This window comes from Amia ocellicauda, chromosome 10 (genome assembly GCF_036373705.1).
Source record: "Amia ocellicauda isolate fAmiCal2 chromosome 10, fAmiCal2.hap1, whole genome shotgun sequence".
Taxonomy (NCBI): Eukaryota; Metazoa; Chordata; class Actinopteri; order Amiiformes; family Amiidae; genus Amia; species Amia ocellicauda.
This window is the reverse complement of record NC_089859.1, coordinates 42,531,210-42,553,221: the sequence shown is the minus strand read 5'-3', so window position 1 is coordinate 42,553,221 and position 22,012 is coordinate 42,531,210. Positions and strand designations below refer to the sequence as shown.

General features: G+C 41.4%; 1 non-coding gene across 1 annotated transcript; it reads right to left on the bottom strand.

Annotated features, from left to right (window-relative positions):
• Positions 1 to 13,468: 13,468 nt before the first annotated feature.
• On the bottom strand, positions 13,469 to 13,583 carry LOC136762293 (U5 spliceosomal RNA). The gene has a single exon (XR_010820498.1). It is a non-coding gene; the product is annotated as a U5 spliceosomal RNA (small nuclear RNA).
• Between the last annotated feature and the right edge of the window lie 8,429 nt (positions 13,584 to 22,012).

Here is a 22,012-nt window from a genome sequence, read left to right as displayed (position 1 = left end):
GTCTGTCTGTCTGTCTGTCTTTGAAAGTGTGTGTGAGTGTCTGTCTGTCATGTAACTTGCACATCTGTTAGGGCACCATATGCAGAGATGTACACATATTGTTCCTTTTCCATATACACTCACCTAAAGGATTATTAGGAACACCATACTAATACTGTGTTTGACCCCCTTTCGCCTTCAGAACTGCCTTAATTCTACGTGGCATTGATTCAACAAGGTGCTGAAAGCATTCTTTAGAAATGTTGGCCCATATTGATAGGATAGCATCTTGCAGTTGATGGAGATTTGTGGGATGCACATCCAGGGCACGAAGCTCCCGTTCCACCTGTAGCGTAAGGTACACTTATAAATTTCAATTAAAGAAGTGAATTTATAGTATCACCTTATCACGAATCCTGGAATCTTGTAGAACTCAATTTCTGTAATAATTGGACGCAGACACCAATTCCAAAGATATAAATTGTCAAATTTATTCAAAACAAAGACTAAATGTAGCACTACACTAATTATACAAAAGGGAAAAACTAATTAAAATTCAACTCTAGATCAACAAATCAAAGACAAATCACTTCCGTGACCAAATCAAAGACCATGGGATCGCATATGATAACACAAATCTTAAACAAAAGAGGTTATAAACACATTGACTACAATACCAGTTAGTAAGATGAAGGTGAGTCTCTTGTTAGTATTATTAGTCAGACATTAAATAACTACGCAGGTTAGTATTTATGTCAGGTAACTTCTCGTTATATATATATCAGTCTCATTAACGTTTAGGTGGAGAGAAAGATCCTATCATTACTTGTTACCACAATTTCCCTTAACTGATTATTATTCAATGATTAAGGATAGGCAGGGCCACCTATAATCTGGTGTCTATTAACTTGTGTCAATTTCAGACTAAACAGTTAAACAGGAATGAGAAGATATTTCTCGGCGTTGACAGATTTTATTTCTAAAATTATCAACAAAACAGTTTAATGCAACACACATTTATATTTAAGAAAACTAAATGATATTACACATTCTAGAGTTATGAATCACAGATTAACATTTCTAATTGATTTCTCAAATGTCATGAATCATGAACTCCAAACTGTTAAACTTATCTGAACTTCGTCGCAGAGAGGCCTCTCTGCCTTCGGGCTCAGATAACAGCACACGGCACGAGGTCCGTGTGGTTTGGAACAAAGGCAGTCCGGTTCGGCTTTGTCCAACAACTTCCACTCAGTCGATGCACCTGGAAGTTGGGGTTTCGCGAATGTAGAGTCTTTTCCAAACAGATTTTCCACTGGTTTGAAGGCTCCAAGGTTGTGCACAAAATCTTCTTTGTAAGCAGGTTTCCACCGTAGTTACTTGAAGACAAAGTCTTTGAGGAAAGCAGGGCCCTGTTTGTTCCAAGGGTCAAGTTTCTTAAAACTCAAATAGCTATTTAAATGACTGACACTTTCGTATTCAGTCGACTTAGTCATTTGTCCAGCTGTAAAACTCCACTGATCAGGTGGGCACAGGCGGGCAGCGCAGTCTGTAAAGTTCTTTATTTAATAAAGTCCTTTAAAATAATTCTTTGTACGGCTCAATCTCCTTCTCCCAGTTTAACTCTTCTGTTGCCGGCAAAGACTTGGTTGGTTTCTGGTTCCGGTTCGGGCAACAGAGCTACAGGTTGAGCTGTGGCAGCGAGTTACTGGTTCAGGTGAGAGAGAGAGAGAAAGAAAGGCCTTGTTTGTCCTTTATAGTCTGTCAGATCAATAGGTGATTGGTTCCTGAGTTCTTGAGATTGGATTTCGGTTTCAGCCCCCAGTGTCCTATTGGAGGGGGGCTTGATTTATGACTGATGTCAATCCATGCCATCTTTTGGAAATGCCGGTTGGCCTGGGTTCGTAGCTCTATGTCGGGATTTCGGCTCTCATCCACTTCAAAGACTTTTTATCACCTACAGGCCCCTTTCTCCAGACATCTCATAGCAGAATAACAAACTATTTGGCCTCTTCTCGGTGCCATCCTCCCCAAAACTGTCACTTTGATGCAAACCAGTTCCAAGCTGATGAGCTAAGGAAATCTGATAACTTTGGGGGGGAGAGGTCTTCTTTAGATCCGTGCTTCAGCTCAGAGCCCAAATACTCTTATCCAAATACACCCAACATAACGCTACATACCCCCTTTCTTGAATGGGACTGAGGTCGACTAGGACGTTATCCCCTTCAAGACAAAATAAGACGTTAAGCATTTATCTCAAAGTTATGTAACAGAATTCAACAGTGGACTTCACCATTCATGACCCCGAGAAATCAAAGAAAACAAACTAATAGTTCATTATTTAAGCAGAATGTATTCCAATCAAATTGACAATCCTATACTAGCACATATACAGGTTACATATTATAACACTAGTACATTAAAACAAAAAAACAATTGGTATTACTCAGTATTGAGTATGGTTACTGACGGTAACCAATAGGTGGAAGTTGATTAACAGAGGGAGGTGACTGGGAATTCAGGTGTTATTCAGGCACCTGACCTTCACTATGTCTATAATAGTTGGTAGGGACCTGGGTTCGAATGGTTGGCTTACATGGTAAGCCGGTGCCCCCTTTAGGGACATGCACAAAAAATGGTCTCATTGGGAAGTTGTACCTTGGTGGCTGTATCATATCTGTCATTCAATTCCACCGGCTTTGGTGATTCAACTTGAGCCCACAACCTGTTCAATAGATCCTGACCAATGATCAACTTCTCTGTTTCAAATTTGGAAATATAAACTGGATGAACCAACTTAATCTTCCCAAAGGTGAACTCTAACAATGCCTTTTGAGTGAGCTGTGCCTTAGTCTCTGTGTAACTTGTAATGTTCACACTACAAGCTTCCACTTTCAGTCGTTGGTCTGAGGTTTCCATAATTTGTTTCAGGTTGCCCATTGTGGTGGCAGACATTAAACAAATTTCAGCCCCAGTGTCCAACAAGGCTCCTCACTCCCACACATTCTCAATGGTCACTTCTATGTAAACTTGCTTGGCTCTGCCTCTCTGTGTCAGATCACCCAGTAACATCACCAAAGGTTCAGCTTGCCTGCAGGCAACTTCCCCCACTGGGAGGTCCCAGTGGGCTGATGTGTCAGAGAAACCCCCCTGCTGTTCCTCACATCCAATCAAAAACACAGAGGCGGGGACAGGGGGTGGTTCCAGAGCTAGTCATTCCTTAGGTGGCGAGTCCGGCCCTTTACCCTGGCTACTAACTTCCAGTTTGGGAAGAGGGGGCAAAGGGAGCAGAGCTAAGCGTAGCAGTAGCTCAGAAACTGCAACATTGCTCAGAGACTGAGTTAACCCACCTAGGCTAGGAGCAGATTTCTTTTTTTTATTGTAAGCCTGGGTGTCTTGGATTCCATCCTTGGGAGGTTCTTTCCTTCTTTGAATCTCTGTCCCCTCTAACTCCAGTGGAGAAATAGGGCTCTCAGAGCGCCTTGCCAGTACTTGGGTGCTTGAATCTTTACGATCAGAAGTGCTATTGTACTTGCTTTCACAAGCTTTCTGTGCCATTTTTTCGAATTTCAGCTATGTTCATATACATTGCGTCTGCATGTAATATGATCATTTCCTTAATCGCTGGGAACAAATTAGCAACAAACAACCCTTTAAAGCTCACCTCTTCCTCGGCCCCGGGTCGATCTTGACCCGCAAAATAGGTTTTCCTAAGCTTTTCATAGTAATCACGGGGGGACTCATGCTTACCCTGTTTGATCTGCTGTGCGGCAGTCACTGCTGCCACTGGATCAATGAACCTGGAATAGTCCCTAACTAATGCTCTGCACAAGCGTTGAAACCTATCGCAGACCATGGACCCTTGCCTCTCCATCCAAGAATGGACTTGGCGAGAGGTAGTTTTGCGGATTAGGAGAACCTTTTCCTTCTCCGTAGCCTCAGGATAGAAACTCAAAGCATACTTAATGTCCTTAATATACGCTTCCACATTTCCTTCCTTGTCTGCTGGGTTAAAGGTTTCACAATCTTTAGCCAGTTCTCTCAACTGGCGCATGTTAACCTTTCGGTCTGGACTCTCGGGAGAGGAAGTTCGTCTGTGCGACGAGCTTCTTACCCTGGGTGGAGAAAGACTACAGGGAGGGGTACGATCAGGACGAGGCAACCCGGGGCCTAAATGTGGAGACGGTGTGCGACTCCGTGCATTGGCCGGTTCCGGCTGTTCCTTTATGCTGTCAGGTGTCAGCTTTGCAGCCCACCAAGAGGCAGCTTTCAGGGCCCCTATTTGTTGCTTGAGACGCTCATTTTCAACTTCAGTTGATTTGAGTTCTCCCCTAAGCACCTGATTTACTCTCCTCATTTCTTCACTGTCCCTTTTTAAATGTATGACCTCGCCTTCGAGTATCTCCATTTTTACAGTGCCCAAATCTTTCTCCCTGACTGTTTTGCAAAGACGCATTTCCAAAACATCCCGGTCCTTCAAAACTATCCTTTCATTTTCAACCGCTTTACATCTGTCATTTTGCAGACCTTTTACTTGGATCAGAGTTGTTTCCAATTCAACTTGACATTGTCTTAAATCATTTCCTAATTGCTCTCTCTGTTCAATTAAGTCCTCTTTTTCAGCATTCAACACAATGACTTGTTTTCCACAAGTATCTAGCTTTCCTTCAAATTCTAAAACCATTCCATGCCGTTTGGCTCTTTCTTCTTTCGCTTTAGCATACTTTTCTCCTAGCTTTTTCAGTTTTTCAAACTTGCTTATGATCCAGTTCACTACCCTTGAGCTCGCAAGTGCTAAGCTAGCCATAACTTTCATCACCTCTATCGACTCTTTTTCGAGTTGCGTCGTAGTGTCGTTTGCCAACTGAGTTCGACGCGACTCTACTTCAAAGTCCAAACTGCCTAGGCGTCCAAGGAATTCAGGAATCTCTGTTCCTGGTACCTTAACAATCAATGCTTCACATGGGGACATTTGGGTAATCATTGTTTTGGCTATTCAGTAACAACCCAACAGAACAGTACTCGATTAATCACCTAATGACTCTAATGCCAACGCTTAGGATATCAACAATTTATCACAAGTAACTAAAACAGACTTAATCTTTTGTGACTTTGGATTTATGACTGATGTCAATCCATGCCATCTTTTGGAAATGCCGGTTGGCCTGGGTTCGTAGCTCTATGTCGGGATTTCGGCTCTCATCCACTTCAAAGAGTTTTTATCACCCACAGGCCCCTTTCTCCAGACATCTCATAGCAGAATAACAAACTATTTGGCCTCTTCTCGGTGCCATCCTCCCCAAAACTGTCACTTTGATGCAAACCAGTTCCAAGCTGATGAGCTAAGGAAATCTGATAACTTTGGGGGGGAGAGGTCTTCTTTAGATCCGTGCTTCAGCTCAGAGTCCAAATACTCTTATCCAAATACACCCAACATAACGTTACACACCACATCCCAAAGATGCTCTATTGGGTTGAGATCTGGTGACTGTGGGGGCCAGTTTAGTACAGTGAACTCATTGTCATGTTCAAGAAACCAATTTGAAATGATTCGACCTTTGTGACATGGTGCATTATCCTGCTGGAAGTAGCCATCAGAGGATGGGTACATGGTGGTCATAAAGGGATGGACATGGTCAGAAACAACGGGCCGTGGCATTTAAACGATGCCCAATTGGCACTAAGGGGCCTAAAGTGTGCCAAGAAAACATCCCCCACATCATTACACCACCACCACCAGCCTGCACAGTGGTAACAAGGCATGATGGATCCATGTTCTCATTCTGTTTACGCCAAATTCTGACTCTGAAATCGAGACTCATCAGACCAGGCAACATTTTTCCAGTCTTCAACTGTCCAATTTTGGTGAGCTTGTGCAAATTGTAGCCTCTTTTTCCTATTTGTAGTGGAGATGAGTGGTACCCAGTGGGGTCTTCTGCTGTTGTAGCCCATCCGCCTCAAGGTTGTACGTGTTGTGGCATCACAAATGCTTTGCTGCATACCTCGGTTGTAGCGAGTGGTTATTTCAGTCAAAGTTGCTCTTCTATCAGCTTGAATCGAGTCGGCCCATTCTCCTCTGAGCTCTAGCATCAACAAGGCATTTTCGCCCACAGGACTGCCGCATACTGGATGTTTTTCCCTTTTCACACCATTCTTTGTAAACCCTAGAAATGGTTGTGCGTGAAAATCCCAGTAATTGAGCAGATTGTGAAATACTCAGACCGGCCCGTCTGGCACCAACAACCATGCCACGCTCAAAATTGCTTAAATCACCTTTCATTCCCATTCAGACATTCAGTTTGGAGTTCAGGAGATTGTCTTGACCAGGACCACACCCCTAAATGCATTGAAGCAACTGCCATGTGATTGGTTGGTTAGATAATTGCATTAATGAGAAATTGAACAGGTGTTCCTAATAATCCTTTAGGTGAGTGTATATGTATGTATGTATGTATGCATGTCCAATTGCTTTGACAATTCAAATGCACTGAATTGAGAGAGAGAGAGAGAGAGAGAGAGAGAGAGAGAGAGAGAGAGAGAGAGAGAGAGTTGTAGTCCAGACCACTGCAAAATTCCTGCTGAAGTGATCTGGATCACCACACAATGGCCCAAGGACCACTGCAAACTTGGATTTCAATGTATTTGTGTAATCTGTGTTGCAATAGCACCTACCATGTTCCTTTGTGGTGATCTGGTTAATTCTGATCTGGGAAAACCACAATCCTGCAGGTTTAATAAGTCTCTCTACACATCAGTCCCTGAGTACCTTCAACCAATGGTCATTTTGACCAATTAAGCCCAAGATTTGAGTCAATTAAGTTGTCAAGGACTACCCAGTGAAGACGTGAACTCACGACTAGGTCACACTGTGAGCTCACCAGAGCAGACATTACACTGAGCTCACTTAGCGCTTTTCCAGCGACATGGTGACGGTGCTGGAGCCGGAGCCGCTGCCCTTAGCCGGTGGCTAACCCACCTCTATGTTACAAATGTTCCCTAAACACTTATTTTGCAAGATCAATAAAAATCCTTTAGGAAATTTAAACTTTTACTGACACACATAGTTAATAGCAATGTATTATAACTTTACCAAAAATAATAATCTGTATATCTTTAATTGTTTAGACGTCATTAAGATATAATGCATCTTTCACATAGGGAACATTTGTAACATGTTAGGAAAAACAAACAAATGATTTGAAAATATTCATAATTACAGCATACAATTTGTCAGGCTTCATAAGAATGGTATTTATAACATACTCTGTAAAAATCAAGCAAATAGCATTTGTGGTTCACGAGAAAATATATATATATATATATATACAATCAAAGCTATCAGACTATAGCAGCCGGTGTATGAAGACACATACGATTATACAGCATTATTTGGCAGCTTCGCAAGACCTAATTTTAAACGTTGTTGGTAAGTTAGATAATTAGTGGGGACCCGCTATTTGCAGTTCTTCCCCTCCATAATTGCTAAAATAAAGTTTTACTGACATTTTATTGACCCTACCACTGCATAGGGCACATCTGTAACATGAACGCTACTGAATGGCACATACATTGAAAACTACGGAGAACTGAGACAAATCCACTTTACACTTCATAAATAATCTTAAAACGTTTCCAACCAAGGCAACACCCACTTGAAATACGTTCATTCTCATTTTTGGTAAACAAAAAGAGAGATTGTTACATATGTTCCCTATGATGCATCTACAGAGAGAGAGAGAGAGAGACAGACAGACACTAACTCTCTCTCTCTCTCTCTCTCTCTCTCTCTCTCTCAGCTGGGAGTGTGTGGGAGGGGTCTGCAGTGAGCGGGAGTGCTGCTGAGAGCTCTGTCCTTTGGCTGCGTTTTTTTTGTTGCTTTACTTTTTTCAGTTTGTTTATTTTGTCTTCTGTTTTCAGTGCTTTTCTTATTGTGGGGGAACAGGGGAGGGGAGGGGGGAGTACCGGTAGTTCTTCCCGGGTCGGGGGGTCGGACCCCCTGAATGCGTCTTTTGAAAAACTGACCCGACGCCATGGAGTCAAGATCGCTCCGGTGCAGTTCTGCCCCCTAGAGCAGTGTGTGTTAGCGGTTGGGGAGGTAGCAGGGTGTGAAAATATCAAGTCTGCTGCCATTGTTATCTTCTTAAAAACCACTGATCTGGTCAATCAGCTAGTGGCTAATGGCACAGTGTTAGACGACACTTTCACCCCGGTGTTGCCGCTCGCTGCTCCTGCCCGGAAGGTAACGCTGTCTAACGTCCCTCCGTTCATCCGCACCGGCTCGGGCAGCTGATGTCCGGCATTAAGAGGGTCCCGCTGGGCTGCAAAGCCCCGCAACTGAAACACGTCGTGTCCTTCCGAAGGCAGCTGTATATGATCCTCAATAACATCAATGAGGATCTTAATGTCATTTTTAAATTTAAGATCGACAATACCGACTACGTCGTGTTCGCTACTTCGGAGTCCATGAAGTGTTTCAGGTGTGGGAGCGAGGGGCATGTCATGAGGAACTGTCCCGAGCAGGACAGGGAGCGGGAGGAGGAGCGGGGCGACGCGGGGAGGAATAGAGACACCGGCCCGCAGCCACAGATGCAGCGGGCAGACAGAGATCGAGCCCCGGCGGAGGAGACAGTCGCCGGTCGGACCGATGGTACCACTGATGCCGTGACGGGGGAAGAGCTGCCCGGAGGCGATGACGCACAGCTGGGGGACGGGGTCGAGGCAGCGGGGGATAGTGACGACCGAGACGCCGGGGGGAGATGGTGTTGAGGCGGTGCACGGGGCGCTGGTTAGTGACGAGGAACAACCTCAGCAGCCAGCAGACGGGCGGACAGACACACAGGGTGTAGCCGAGGAGGAGGCAGGGCCAGGCTCGGCGGTACAAGCCGAGGCGCCGGGTGGAAAAAACGCACTAAGAAGGTGCTGGGAGGGAGCACGGACGGTGTTGGTAAATAGTGGCAGTAAAAGAAGTGGTGGCACAGTAGTGAAGCTGGGGTAGCGAGCGGCTTGGTGGGGAAAGGTCCGGCTACACGCTGGAGCATCGCGGCAGCCACCGGGGACGCCTCGGGCTCGGAGTGACAGTGAGGGCGGCTTCACGGATTCCTCTCTCGCCTCCTCGTCCTCGGTGAGTCAGAGCTGCAGTGAAGGATATCAGGAGGTTTTTAGAGAAAACGAAGGGAAAGAGGTCTGTTGTAGTGGAGCAGTTTTTCCCAGATCGTGCACGCCTGCTGGCCTCTATTAAGTTTTTACAGAAACCCTGACCTATCAATTTGTACAACACTCACTGAAAACCATGGTTGGGGTCAATTCCTGTTTTTCAATTCCAATTCCTCCTACAAATCAATTCAAAATTGCAATTACTTTTTGCATTCACATAATATTCTTTATTGGAATTGAATTGAAAAGGGAATTAAAAATTGAATTGGAATTGACCCCAACCCTGTTGAAAACAAAACAAAAAATACAGATCTGGTTCTTCAAATCTTCACTCTGGTTTCATTCTGTGTCGTAGTTCATTTATCTTGCTGTTAATTGCACCACCAATTACACTCTTTGGGGTACTGGGCAATTTTTTCAAGGTAGCCCCTAAAAAACATGTATCACATAGATTTAATGACTTGCACATAGATATATAAAAATATTTTAATAAACATACCACATATCTTTGAGAAGGGTTCATTAGTTACATATTGCCACAGTAAATCAACATTTTTGTGTGTGGGTGTATTTAAACGTTTTGGTGTATGCTCTTAAACTTGTCTTACACTAGTTCATAGTAAAATCTGTACTTGGCGAAGCAGCTATGCAAAGGCAGTCTTTTCTCCATTAATACCTTGCTTAAGCATTACATTGATGTGGCACAACTGGACTGAAATGTGAAGTATTTGCTCAAAAGTCAAATTTAAATGAGACATGAAAGTTTATATTGTCAAGGATCCCATGGCACTATTCATTATTATTATGTATTAATATGTCTGAAGCATTAATCCAAGGTGATTTACAAGGTGTTGTTGAAAGAGTGACGTGGCTGAATTCTAAGTCAGGCTTCCCTCAATCAGGTCTAACAAATTTGTTATGACTCCACCTTTACTGCTGTGTAGTAATCTGCTGGTACAAAATGGCTGCACCCCAGAGGGTGGTGGGTGAAGTGAGTCTGTAGAGCACTTCGGGATCTTTCCAGCTGCTACATGTAAGGTATTATTATTTATTAATAAATTAACTCTAGTCTCTGAAACTAAAACAAAGGCCAAAGGAACATTTCAAATGCTAACCCTTTGTGTTCTATACAGTTAAAAAGGAGAGTTAGAAATTTTGTACAACAGCATTTACATACCATATATGGCTTCCACCTTTAAGCGATCCAGAGGTGTCTTTTTCTCCGAAGTTGGATCTCTCTTGCTGCCACCACCACGAAGATTGCTCTTTAATAATGTTGGAAAGTCAAAGACAGCAACCGTCAGGGTTCTTGCATATGACGTATTCGTGCTGCACCTCTCTGCAAGGATCCAGGACAGTTTGTCAATGTAAACTCCAGTGCCTGGGAATATTTCCACCTAAAAGACAATGGTAAATAAAAAACAAGTTTATCCCCAAACTATTCTTATATTATGTTAAGTGGAATACATTATCAGTAAGGCTGTGATTTTGTTACAGAAATGTGTTATTAAAGACCACAGTATGTCTCAATTCTAAGTTTATTAATTTACAGACATAATAAAGTCAGTGAATCTGTGACACCCATAATTCAATTACATTCTTATTATCAACTATAACTATGAATATAACTGATAATGTAGCATCATTAGATTGTTTACAACCAATATTTGTTTTCAATATATATATTTTTACCTTGTCTTTGTAATATTGTAGACCAAGAGTGTTATACCTGTTTTGGTGATTCTTTGTCAGATTCAGAACAATTTGCTGTGGGGCTGTCAGAACCACTTGATGGTGACACACTTTTGTCTTCATTGCTGATAAATGTGGCTTTTGTTACAATTTTTTTCAGATTGTCCAAAAGGTCTGGAATCTCTGGAGAAAAAAACCTTAGTATTAAATGATAATCATTTCTAGTAATATATTTAATACAAAGTGAAAACAAAACCATCAATGCCTGCAATTATACTTGAGAGACTTGCTCTATGTTATTGGCAAACTGACCTTTTTGTGGGTCATTAACATTAGCTACGAAAAAAATAGAAGAGATAAAATACAAGAATTACCAGGTCTAATGTAATGCATATAGTCATTAATGTAGGATTATGAAGTTATGTTGAAAAACTTTATTTAATAATCAGTATTATTAAACTATTAGACAGTGCACATTAAGAGTCTGTATTGTGGTTCTAGATTACTTCAGTATGATCAACTATAATACATTACTCTGGAATCTAAATTACTGAAGAATAACATTTATCAAGGTAAGGAATTATTTGCTATAAATAAAAAAACTTACCATCAACCATACGGTTTCGAAGACATTGGTTTTCATTTTTAAGTCTTGTGTTTTCCTTTTCGAGCTGCTTAACTTTTTGCTGTAGCTCAACTTCACTGGACTCTTTAAATGTCTGTAGAATATGACGGGATCTAATTCTTGATGCTCCATCGGTTTTCTTTCTTATTTTGTGCTGTATTCAGAGAGAAAAAGAGTTTAAAATGAATATATATATATATATATATATGAAAATGATTTAAAAAAAAACAATCCTGCAATACATTTATTTAATATTTGCAGTAATTATCTCACCGGTAACTGTGGTTCATCAAGGTCACTATCATCTGAAATTTGAAGTTTTTTGTTTGGTTTAGGTACTCTCTTCATTTTAGGACAGGGCATTTTTGTTAGGTCATTAAGTTTTCTTCTTAGTTCGCCTTCTTTTCCTAAAATAAAAATAAAATAAATAAAACCCTGCATTATGTCCACAGATATTTGGGGATTATATTTATTTGTCATAAAAATACTGTGCTTTGACCATACAAATTAAGATGAACAGCCAACACTGAATCAAAACTGAAGTTAAATTATATCTGGTTTAATTTATTTTGTGATTTGGGGGATTTTATTGTAAAGCACAACACACAATAAATCGTTCTTACAAATGCCAGTCAAGTATGACGAGTTTTAGCGCCCTCACCACCATCTACCATGTTATAAGAGTATGTTAGAAGTACAACACATTAATAACTTAAACATTCATTTCAAATATACTGTGATTGTATATATCAAATAGCATGTAAAGACTTTAATGTTTTTTTTTTTTTAAATAAACATTGTTACCAGTCATAATGATCTGCGCTTCATGGACAGGCCATCCACCTTTTGGAGGTTTGTTCGTGTCTCTCCACTCTGCTCTGAAGTTTCGAGTCGTCTCTTCGTCATCATCAGCAATGCTGAATAAATCAAAATTGCGAAAGCAAGCAGTGGGAATCACGCTGTAAGAGTCTTTGTCGACCCCGCTTTCCCACTTCACCAACGCGTGCATCACCGCCATACTACCTTCACCTTCTCGTCCGTTTTTTCTGCGCCTTTTTCCCCCAACAAGTCACGGCACAAAAAACAGTCCCGCTCTGCATTCTGGTACTTGGCATTCTTAATAACACCAACAGGGTGTAATCGCATAGACCATTCGAGTATAAAGTACTACATATCCCATCAGTTACAGTTTTTTTTCATCTTCTGAAACTGCAATTTAGCACTTTCAACTGTTTCTTAGTGATTCCTAGAATTACTAACCGGTACTGTAGTCAATGTGTTTATAACCTTTTTTGTTTAACGATTTGTGTGTTATCCTATGTGATCCCATGGTCTTTGATTTGGTCACGGAAGTGATTTGTCTTTGATTTGTTGATCTAGAGTTGAATTTTAATTAGTTTTTCCCTTTTGTATAGTTAGTGTAGTGCTACATTTAGTCTTTGTTTTTAAATAAATTTGACAATTTATATCTTTGGAATTGGTGTCTGCGTCCAATGATTACAGAAATTGAGTTCTACAAGACTCCAGGATTCGTGATAAGGTGATACTATGAATTCACTTCTTTAATTGAAATTTAAAAGTGTACCTTACGCTACATATATATATATATATATGTATGTATGTATGTCCAATTGCTTTGACAATACAAATGAATAGAATTGAGAGGGAGAGAGAGAGAGAGAGACAGACAGACAGACAGACTGACAAACAGAAAAACAGACAGACATAGACACACACACACACACACACACACACAGAGCCAGCCAGCCAGCCAGCTCAGCGATGACATCACGAGCCTCTCTCAGCTGACTGCTATGACATCACAGAGCACGTACATTCCGTTGCTTGCCGTCTGTCAACCACTCAGTCACTGCCAGCCAGACTGGCTGGCTGGCTGGATGTGGGGGCTGCTTGCTGCTGCTGTGTACCTTAGCAAGCTTATTTGCTTGACCGGCCTTCCTACTCCTCTGCCCACATGCCCACCTATGCCCGATCTGCTGTTCACCTGGATCACAGCTCCGCCCCAACAAGGCAGATCCTCCCAAAAATGGTACAAACTCACCCACGATCCCCTCCACGGAAAGCTTTAGCAAAAGGCAAAAGCGTTATACGTAATGAAGAGGAACCCGAGTCCAAGACGCATCCGACCAGCCATACATATTTGTGTGTATTAAAGATCACATTTTCTTACATTTAGTTTTTCTGTACTTTATTACATCTTATTGTGATTTATAAATGTATTGTTTCTTTTCCATATGTATGTATGTATGTATGTGTGTGTGTGTGTGTGTATGTCTGTCTGTGAAAGTGAGTGTGTGTGGGTGTGAGTGTCTGTCTGTCTGTCTGTCATGTAACTCGCACATCTGTGAGGGCACCATTTTTGCAGAAGAGATGTACACATTTTGGAGCAACATATGCTGCCATCCAGACATCATCTTTTCCAGTGACGTCCCTGCATTTTCAAAAAGATCACATTTTATTACATTTTGTTTATCTGTACTTTATTACATCTTATTGTGATTTATACTTGTAATGTTTCTTTTCCATATATATGTATGTACAGTGGGGGAAAAAAGTATTTGATCCCCTGCTGATTTTGTACGTTTGCCCACTGACAAAGAAATGATCAGTCTATAATTTTAATGGTAGGTGTATTTTAACAGTGAGAGACAGAATAACAGCCACAAAATCCAGAAAAATGCATTTCAAAAAAGTTATAAATTGATTTGCATGTTAATGAGGGAAATAAGTATTTGACCCATTTTCAATGCCCTGGCTTAGGGAAGGAGGTTCTCACCCATGATTTGACGGTACATGGCCCCGTCCATCGTCCCTTTGATGCGGTGCAGTTGTCCTGTCCCCTTAGCAGAAAAACAGCCCCAAAGCATAATGTTTCCACCTCCTTGTTTGATGGTGGGAATGGTGTTCTTGGGGTCATTCCTCCTCCTCCAAACACGGCGAGTTGAGTTGATGGCAAAGAGCTTGATTTTGGTCTCATCTGAGACCACTTTCACCCAGTTCTCCTCTGAATCATTCAGATGTTCATTGGCAAACTTCAGACGGGCCTGTACATGTGCTTTCTTGAGCAGGGGGACCTTGCGGGCGCTGCAGGATTTCAGTCCTTCATGGCGTAGTGTGTTACCAATTGTTTTCTTGGTGACTATGGTCCCAGCTACCTTGAGATCATTAACAAGATCCTCCCATGTAGTTCTGGGCTGATTCCTCACCGTTCTCATGATCATTGAAACTCCATGAGGTGAGATCTTGCATGGAGCCCCAGACTGAGGGAGACTGACAGTTATTTTGTGTTTCTTCCATTTGCGAATAATCGCACCAACTGTTGTCACCTTCTCACCAAGCTGCTTGGTGATGGTCTTGTAGCCCATTCCAGCCTTGTGTAGGTCTACAATCTTGTCCCTGACATCCTTGGACAGCTCTTTGGTCTTGGTCTTGGCTTGGTGGAGAGTTTGGAATCTGATTGATTGATTGCTTCTGTGGACAGGTGTCTTTTATACAGGTAACGAGCTGAGATTAGGAGCACTCCCTTTAAGAGAGTGCACCTAATCTCAGCTCGTTACCTGTATGAAAGACACCTGGGAGCCAGAAATCTTGCTGATTGATAGGGGATCAAATACTTATTTCCCTCATTAACATGCAAATCAATTTATAACTTTTTTGAAATGCGTTTTTCTGGATTTTTTGGCTGTTATTCTGTCTCTCACTGTTAAAATACACCTACCATTAAAATTATAGACTGATCATTTCTTTGTGAGTGGGCAAACGCACAAAATCAGCAGGGGATCAAATACTTTTTTCCCTCACTGTATGTATGTATGTATGTATGTATGTAAGTGTGTGTGTGTCTGTCTCTGTGTGAAAGTGTGTGTGTGTGTGTGTGTGTCTGTGAAAGTGTGTGTGTGTGTGCGTGTGTCTGTCTGTGAAAGTGTGTGTGTGTGTGTGTGTGTGTGTGCGTGTGTCTGTCTGTGAAAGTGTGTGTGTGTGTGTGGGTGTGACAGTGTGTATGAGTGTCTGTCTGTCATGTAACTCGCACATCTGTGAGGGCACCATTTTTGCAGAAAGAGATGTACACATTTTGGAGCAACATATGCTGCCATCCAGACATCATCTTTTCCAGGGACGTCCCTGCATTTTTCAGCAGGATAACGCCAAACCACATTCTGCCCAGATTACAAGCGCATGGTTGCGTAGGCAGAGAGTGCGGGTGCTAGCATGGCCTGCCTGCAGTCCTGACCTGTCTCCGAATTGAGAATGTGTGGCGCACTATGAAGTGCAAATTAAGACAACGAAGGCCCTGTGCAGTTGCGCAGCTGAGGAAATGCATAATGGATGAATGGGGGGAAATCCCACTTGCTAAACTTAACCAAGTGGTGTCTTCAGTGCCCAAGTGCTTAATAAGTGTTATTAAAAGAAAAGGTGATGTTACATAGTGGTAAACAGTCGACTGTCCCAACTTTCTTGGTTTCTTTTCACTGCTAATGAGATGCTGTAGAGTGAGTTTTCAGGAGCTCTAATCGTATTGATGAATTCATGCAGCATTTGTAATTGAATTTCAAAAAGAAATCCTTGCTGTCTGGCCTGTGTGTATGAGATGTACTCTGTCAATCTTTGGCTAACAACTGAAACATTGGTAGAACAGAAATGGCAACATAAAAAAGAAAAGTACATTTTAAAAGAGCACATTAAATAGGATGAATATACAGTTTTTTACAATCACTTTGTCACTAATTTCAGAACCTTGATGTCATTTTTCAAAACTAGACACAAAACTCAAAACGGTCATCACTTGTAACACTGCACAATACAATGTTTTGAACATTGAACAGCCTTTCATATCTTTAAAGAAACCTTGCACTTGCAGTCTTGTTGGTTCAAATAACTCATTTATCATGAAATACCATAGTAACATAGTAACACAGAAGATACCGATAGTTTCACTGTGTAGTTGTTCGTACAATCATTAAATATTGTAGTACAAAATATGTGATACATGTTTCATTATGGTACTACACATAAATACATCACTGTAAAAGGACTAGTAGAGAGAATACTACAGACACAGTGGAATCATTGAACAAAATCTGAAATGTATTGATGCAATACAATCAAATCACACCATAGGTTTCTTTGAAGCCATGCAACAATAATTAGCTACAAAAAAGAACAAAACTACAGTAAAATGTCAACTGCAGTGTTCCTCACCTGGCTTAGTGTAAAAAGCAAAACAAAGGATTGATTACTGTACTTCTAAATTTCCATCAGCCCTGTGTTCAGGTTCAGGTTCTCACAACCATTTTTCACAAGAGGCATCTTGAAACTGAACATACCTGAACATACTCAGTCATCAGCTGCTTCACTCTGTCTGCATTTCTTTCAAAAGGCACACTATACTCTGTGCTACACATTGGTATGCAGTATACAGTCATTTGACAATTGAGAGTAGCCTAATGTTTAGTGCATGCTGAAGACTTGCCGCTTCTCAGTACGGACATTTCTGATGATTGAGGCCACAGTTGATCCTGAGTTGATTCTGAGGTTTGATTGAATCATTGTAGCTGCCTCAGTCATGGTCATGCCATGATTTACAACATGCTCTACAACTATTTCTCGGATTTCACTAGACACTATTTGCTGTTGCTGCCGCTGTCTGGTCCGTGGCCTTGTCCTCTACCACGTTCCCCCAACACCTCTCAAATGAGGCCCATGGCTGCCTCTCTGGTGAGGCCTAAGCCCTCCTCTATGACGAGGCCCACGACCACCTCTCAGAAGGGGTGCATGTCCCCTTCCATTCCTTTGACCACCACGTCTTCCTCCTCCCACTGCTTGACCTCTATTGTGACCTGGATGACTTGCCGGCTCCATGTTATCACTGTGTTGCTGGGGTGGATAGCACTCATTTCACTCGATACTCGTACCACAATGTGAAATCAATCATCAATAACCAGTTGGCAGTATTGGAAAAGCAATTACAAGGGCCTGCATACATACAGTAATGTCAAATCTGATGTGGAAGAACAATCATCTTCAACCAGGTTGGAGCGTTAGTTGCAATGCCTTTAATACACGCAGCGTGGAGAGGAACAGTGACTCAAGTAGATCCCAAAGTCGCTCTGCCTTCATTTTAACAGTCAGAGCTTTTATACACAAAAATCAAAGAGCTGGTTATAATCAGAAAGTCATTACTATGTTATCTTAAAAGTTAGCTAAGCAGAATTTATATCATTATAGGACAGAGTTCATAGATCAACACATGGATTAGGGAGCAGGCACTTCAATCATACTGTTTGACATTGTCTCCAAGATTCTCATCGTAAATAACAAACAGAAATCAAACTACCTTCTGGCCTGACCTTCTAGCTTGACCTTATCTTTCTTAAGTATACAAGAGAGAAAAACAGGTATTAGAGAAAGAATTTCTAACTTTCCTTCCACACTGAAAACATGGTGTGGAAAAGTGCTACATGATGATGAATGATGATGAAATATTACATCCATAGATAATGTAGTCCAACTGGTTCATGCTCCTCGGTTATTGGTGTCAATGGATCTCATTATCCTGAAACTTTCATGATCGAAACATGGAATATTGTTTGTCAGTTTCCATAAAATTATGCATTAAGAGTAATTTAAACAGTCACTTATCATTTTGAGCAGCTGTATCAATTGATAGTTAGATCTTTGTAATGAAATGAATAGACAGTGATCTCAGATGTAATGTGTGAATTGCATTTTGAAATGGTAATACTTTGATGTAAGTTGTGTCATTTTTGTTCAATGAACAAATGATCTGAGGTTGATGTGTATTGTATCCAAGCAATTGTAAAAAAGTGTTAGAGTTTTGAAAAATGTGCATTTTGATCATCGAGTGTGAGTTTAGTGTCTAGAGTTTTGAAAAATGACATCAAGGTTCTGAAATGAGTGCCAAAGTGATTGTAAAAAAGTGTAATATCAGGGGACAGTGGCTATTAGAGATCTGGCCTCTGTATTAATGTAACAGGTCACATTGTATGTGTACACTGATACTTGATAGTATAATATAGTACAAGTAAAAAACATACATAGGTATCATAGAAGTATTTTGCAGAAATGATTATGGATAGTTATCAAAATGGAGAGGAAATGCTAAATCCAGTCTCCCCAGGCTGAGCTTCTATTGCTGCACCTGCTGGCCCCACTATATGGATAGAGCCACACCAAGTACAAGAGTCTCCCCATTGCTATTTATATCTCCCTATCCAGTCTTCTATAGGTGTCAGGGTGGGGTGCCTATTCCCCTGCATGCTTTGAAACCTATAGCACCTGGGACGCACACTTGGGATCCGGTTCCTCTGCCCCTCACATACACATGAGGAATCCCAGGTGCTCAATACGTCATACTGTCTCTTTCATCTCATGTGTAAACTATGGACAAATACATGACTAAACGTGTTTAGTTGCTTTTCCCAGAATGCTTTGCGCCACGATATGCAAATAACGGGGACTATGATTGGCTCCCTGACATTACCCACACTGCGACTGATGCTATCCATTTCACTACCCAACAAAGACCCATAATATGCGTGTGTCTGTCTGTCTGTCTGTCAAAGTATGTGTGTGTGTTTCTGTGTGTGTCTGTCTGTCTGTGTGTGAAAGTGTGTGTGTGTCTGTCTGTCTGTCTGTCATGTAACTTGCACATCTGTGAGGGCACCACTAATGCCGAAAGAGATGTACACATATTGTTTATTTTCCATATATATGTATGTATGTATGTATGCATGTCCAATTGCTTTGACAATACAAATGAATTGAATTGAGAGGGAGAGAGAGAGAGAGAGAGAGAGACAGACAGACAGACAGAGAGACACACATACACACACACACACACACAGAGAGCCAGCCAGCCAGCCAGCTCAGTGATGACATGACGAGCCTCTCTCAGCTTACTGCTATGACAGCACAGAGCACGTACATTCCGTTTAACTAATCGTTAAACAAAAAAGGTTATAAACACATTGACTACAATACCGGTTAGTAAGACGAAGGTGAGTCTCTCGTTAGTATTATTAGTCAGACATTAAATAACTACGCAGGTTAGTATTTATGTCAGGTAACTTCTCATTATATATATATCAGTCTCATTTACGTTTAGGTGCCGAGAAAGATCCTATTTGTTACCACAATTTCCCTTAACTGATTATTATTCAATGATTAAGGATAGGCAGGGCCACCAATAATCTAATGTCTATTAACTTGTGTCAATTTCAGACTAAACAGTTAAACAGGAATGAGAAGATATTTCTCGGCGTTGACAGATTTTATTTCTAAAATTATCAACAAAACAGTTTAATGCAACACACATTTATATTTAAGAAAACTAAATGATATTACACATTCTAGAGTTATGAATCACAGATTAACATTTCTAATTGATTTCTCAAATGTCATGAATCACAATTTCCAAACTGTTAAACTTATGTGAACTTCGTCGCAGAGAGGCCTCTCTGGCTTCGGGCTCAGATAACAGCACACGGCACGAGGTCTGTGTGGTTTGGAACAAAGGCAGTCTGGTTCGGCTTTGTCCAAGAACTTCCACTCAGTCGATGCACCTGGAAGTTGGGGTTTCGGGAATGTAGAGTCTTTTCCAAACAGATTTTCCACTGGTTTGAATGCTCCAAGACTGTGCACAAAATCTTCTTTGTAAGCAGGGTTCCACCGTAGTTACTTGAAGACGAAGTCTTTGAGGAAAGCAGGGCCCTGTTTGTTCCAAGGGTCAAGTTTCTTAAGACTCAAATAGCTATTTAAGTGACTGACACTTTCGTATTCAGTCGACTTAGTCAATTGTCCAGCTGTAAAACTCCACTGATCAGGTGGGTCTGTAAAGTTATTTATTTAATAAAGTCCTTTAAAAGAATTCTTCGTACGGCTCAATCTCCTTCTCCCAGTTTAACTCTTCTGTTGCCGGCAAAGACTTGGTTGGTTTCTGATTCCGGTTCTGGCAACAGAGCTACAGGTTGAGCTGTGGCAGCGAGTTTCTGGTTCAGGTGAGAGAAAGAGAGAGAGAAAGACTGTCCGCTGTTCCTTAAAGTCTGTCAGATCAGTAGGTGATTGGTCCCTGAGTTCTTGAGATTGGATTTCGGTTTCAGCCCCCAGTGTCCTATTGGAGGGGGGCTTGATTTATGACTGATGTCAATCCATGCCATCTTTTGGAAATGCCGGTTGGCCCGGGTTCGTAGCTCTATGTCGGGATTTCGGCTCTCATCCACTTCAAAGAGTTTTTATCACCTACAGGCCCCTTTCTCCAGACATCTCATAGCAGAATTCCAAACTATTTGGCCTCTTCTCGGTGCCATCCTCCCCAAAACTGTCACTTTGATGCAAACCAGTTCCAAGCTGATGAGCTAAGGAAATCTGATAACTTTGGTGGGGGAGAGGTCTTCTTTAGATCCGTGCTTCAGCTCAGAGCCCAAATGCTCTTATCCAAATAGACCCAACATAACGCTACATATGTATGTATGTATGTATATATGTGTAGAAGGAAAATTAGAAATTATTTTCTTACACCTGTTTTTCTCTCTTGTATACTTAAGAAAGATACGGTCAAACTAGAAGGTCAGCCCAGAAGATAGTTTGATTTCTGTTTGTTATTTACGATGAGAACCTTGGAGACAATGTCAAACGGTTTGACCTATGTGCCTGTTCCCTAAAACCATGTGTTGACCTATGAACTCTGTTCTATAATGATATATGTTCTGCTTAGTTAGCCTTTAAGATAACATAGTAATGACTTTCTAGCATGTATGGATGTATGTATGTATGTATATATATATATATATATATATATATATGTATGTATGTATGTATGTATGTCCAATTGCTTTGACAATACAAATGAATTGAATTGAGAGGAAGAGAGAGAGAGAGAGAGAGAGAGAGACAGACAGACAGACAGACAGCTCAGCGATGACATCACAAGCCTCTCTCAGCTGACTGCTATGACATCACAGAGCACGTACATTCCGTTGCTTGCCGTCTGTCAACCACTCAGTCACTGCTAGCCAGACTGGCTGGCTGGCTGGATGGGGGGGCTGCTTGCTGCTGCTGCGTACCTTAGCAAGCTTATTTGCTTGACCGGCCTTCCTACTCCTCTGCCCACATGCCCACCTATGCCCGATCTGCTGTTCACCTGGATCACAGCTCCGCCCCAACAAGGCAGATCTTCCCAAAAATGGTACAAACTGATCCACGTTCCCCTCCACGGAAAGCTTTAGCCCAAAATAAGGGACACATTCTGTAACAACATAATGGATGCCCACCCAACCTGTGACAAAACTTAGAAAAAAGAAAAACGGTCAGTCCTCCTGGGGGAGGGACACACAGCCACCCTGGCTGCCCAATATGTCAGCGCCTACCACAGCCTGAGGGACACAGTGACACACGAGCACCGGCTGTAAATATAATGTAAATACTCATTTGTAATGCATGTCATTGTATTTCAAAAAAGGAATCTGGAAATAGTAAACCAATTTTCTTTATTTGTATGTATTTAAGATCACATTTTATTACATT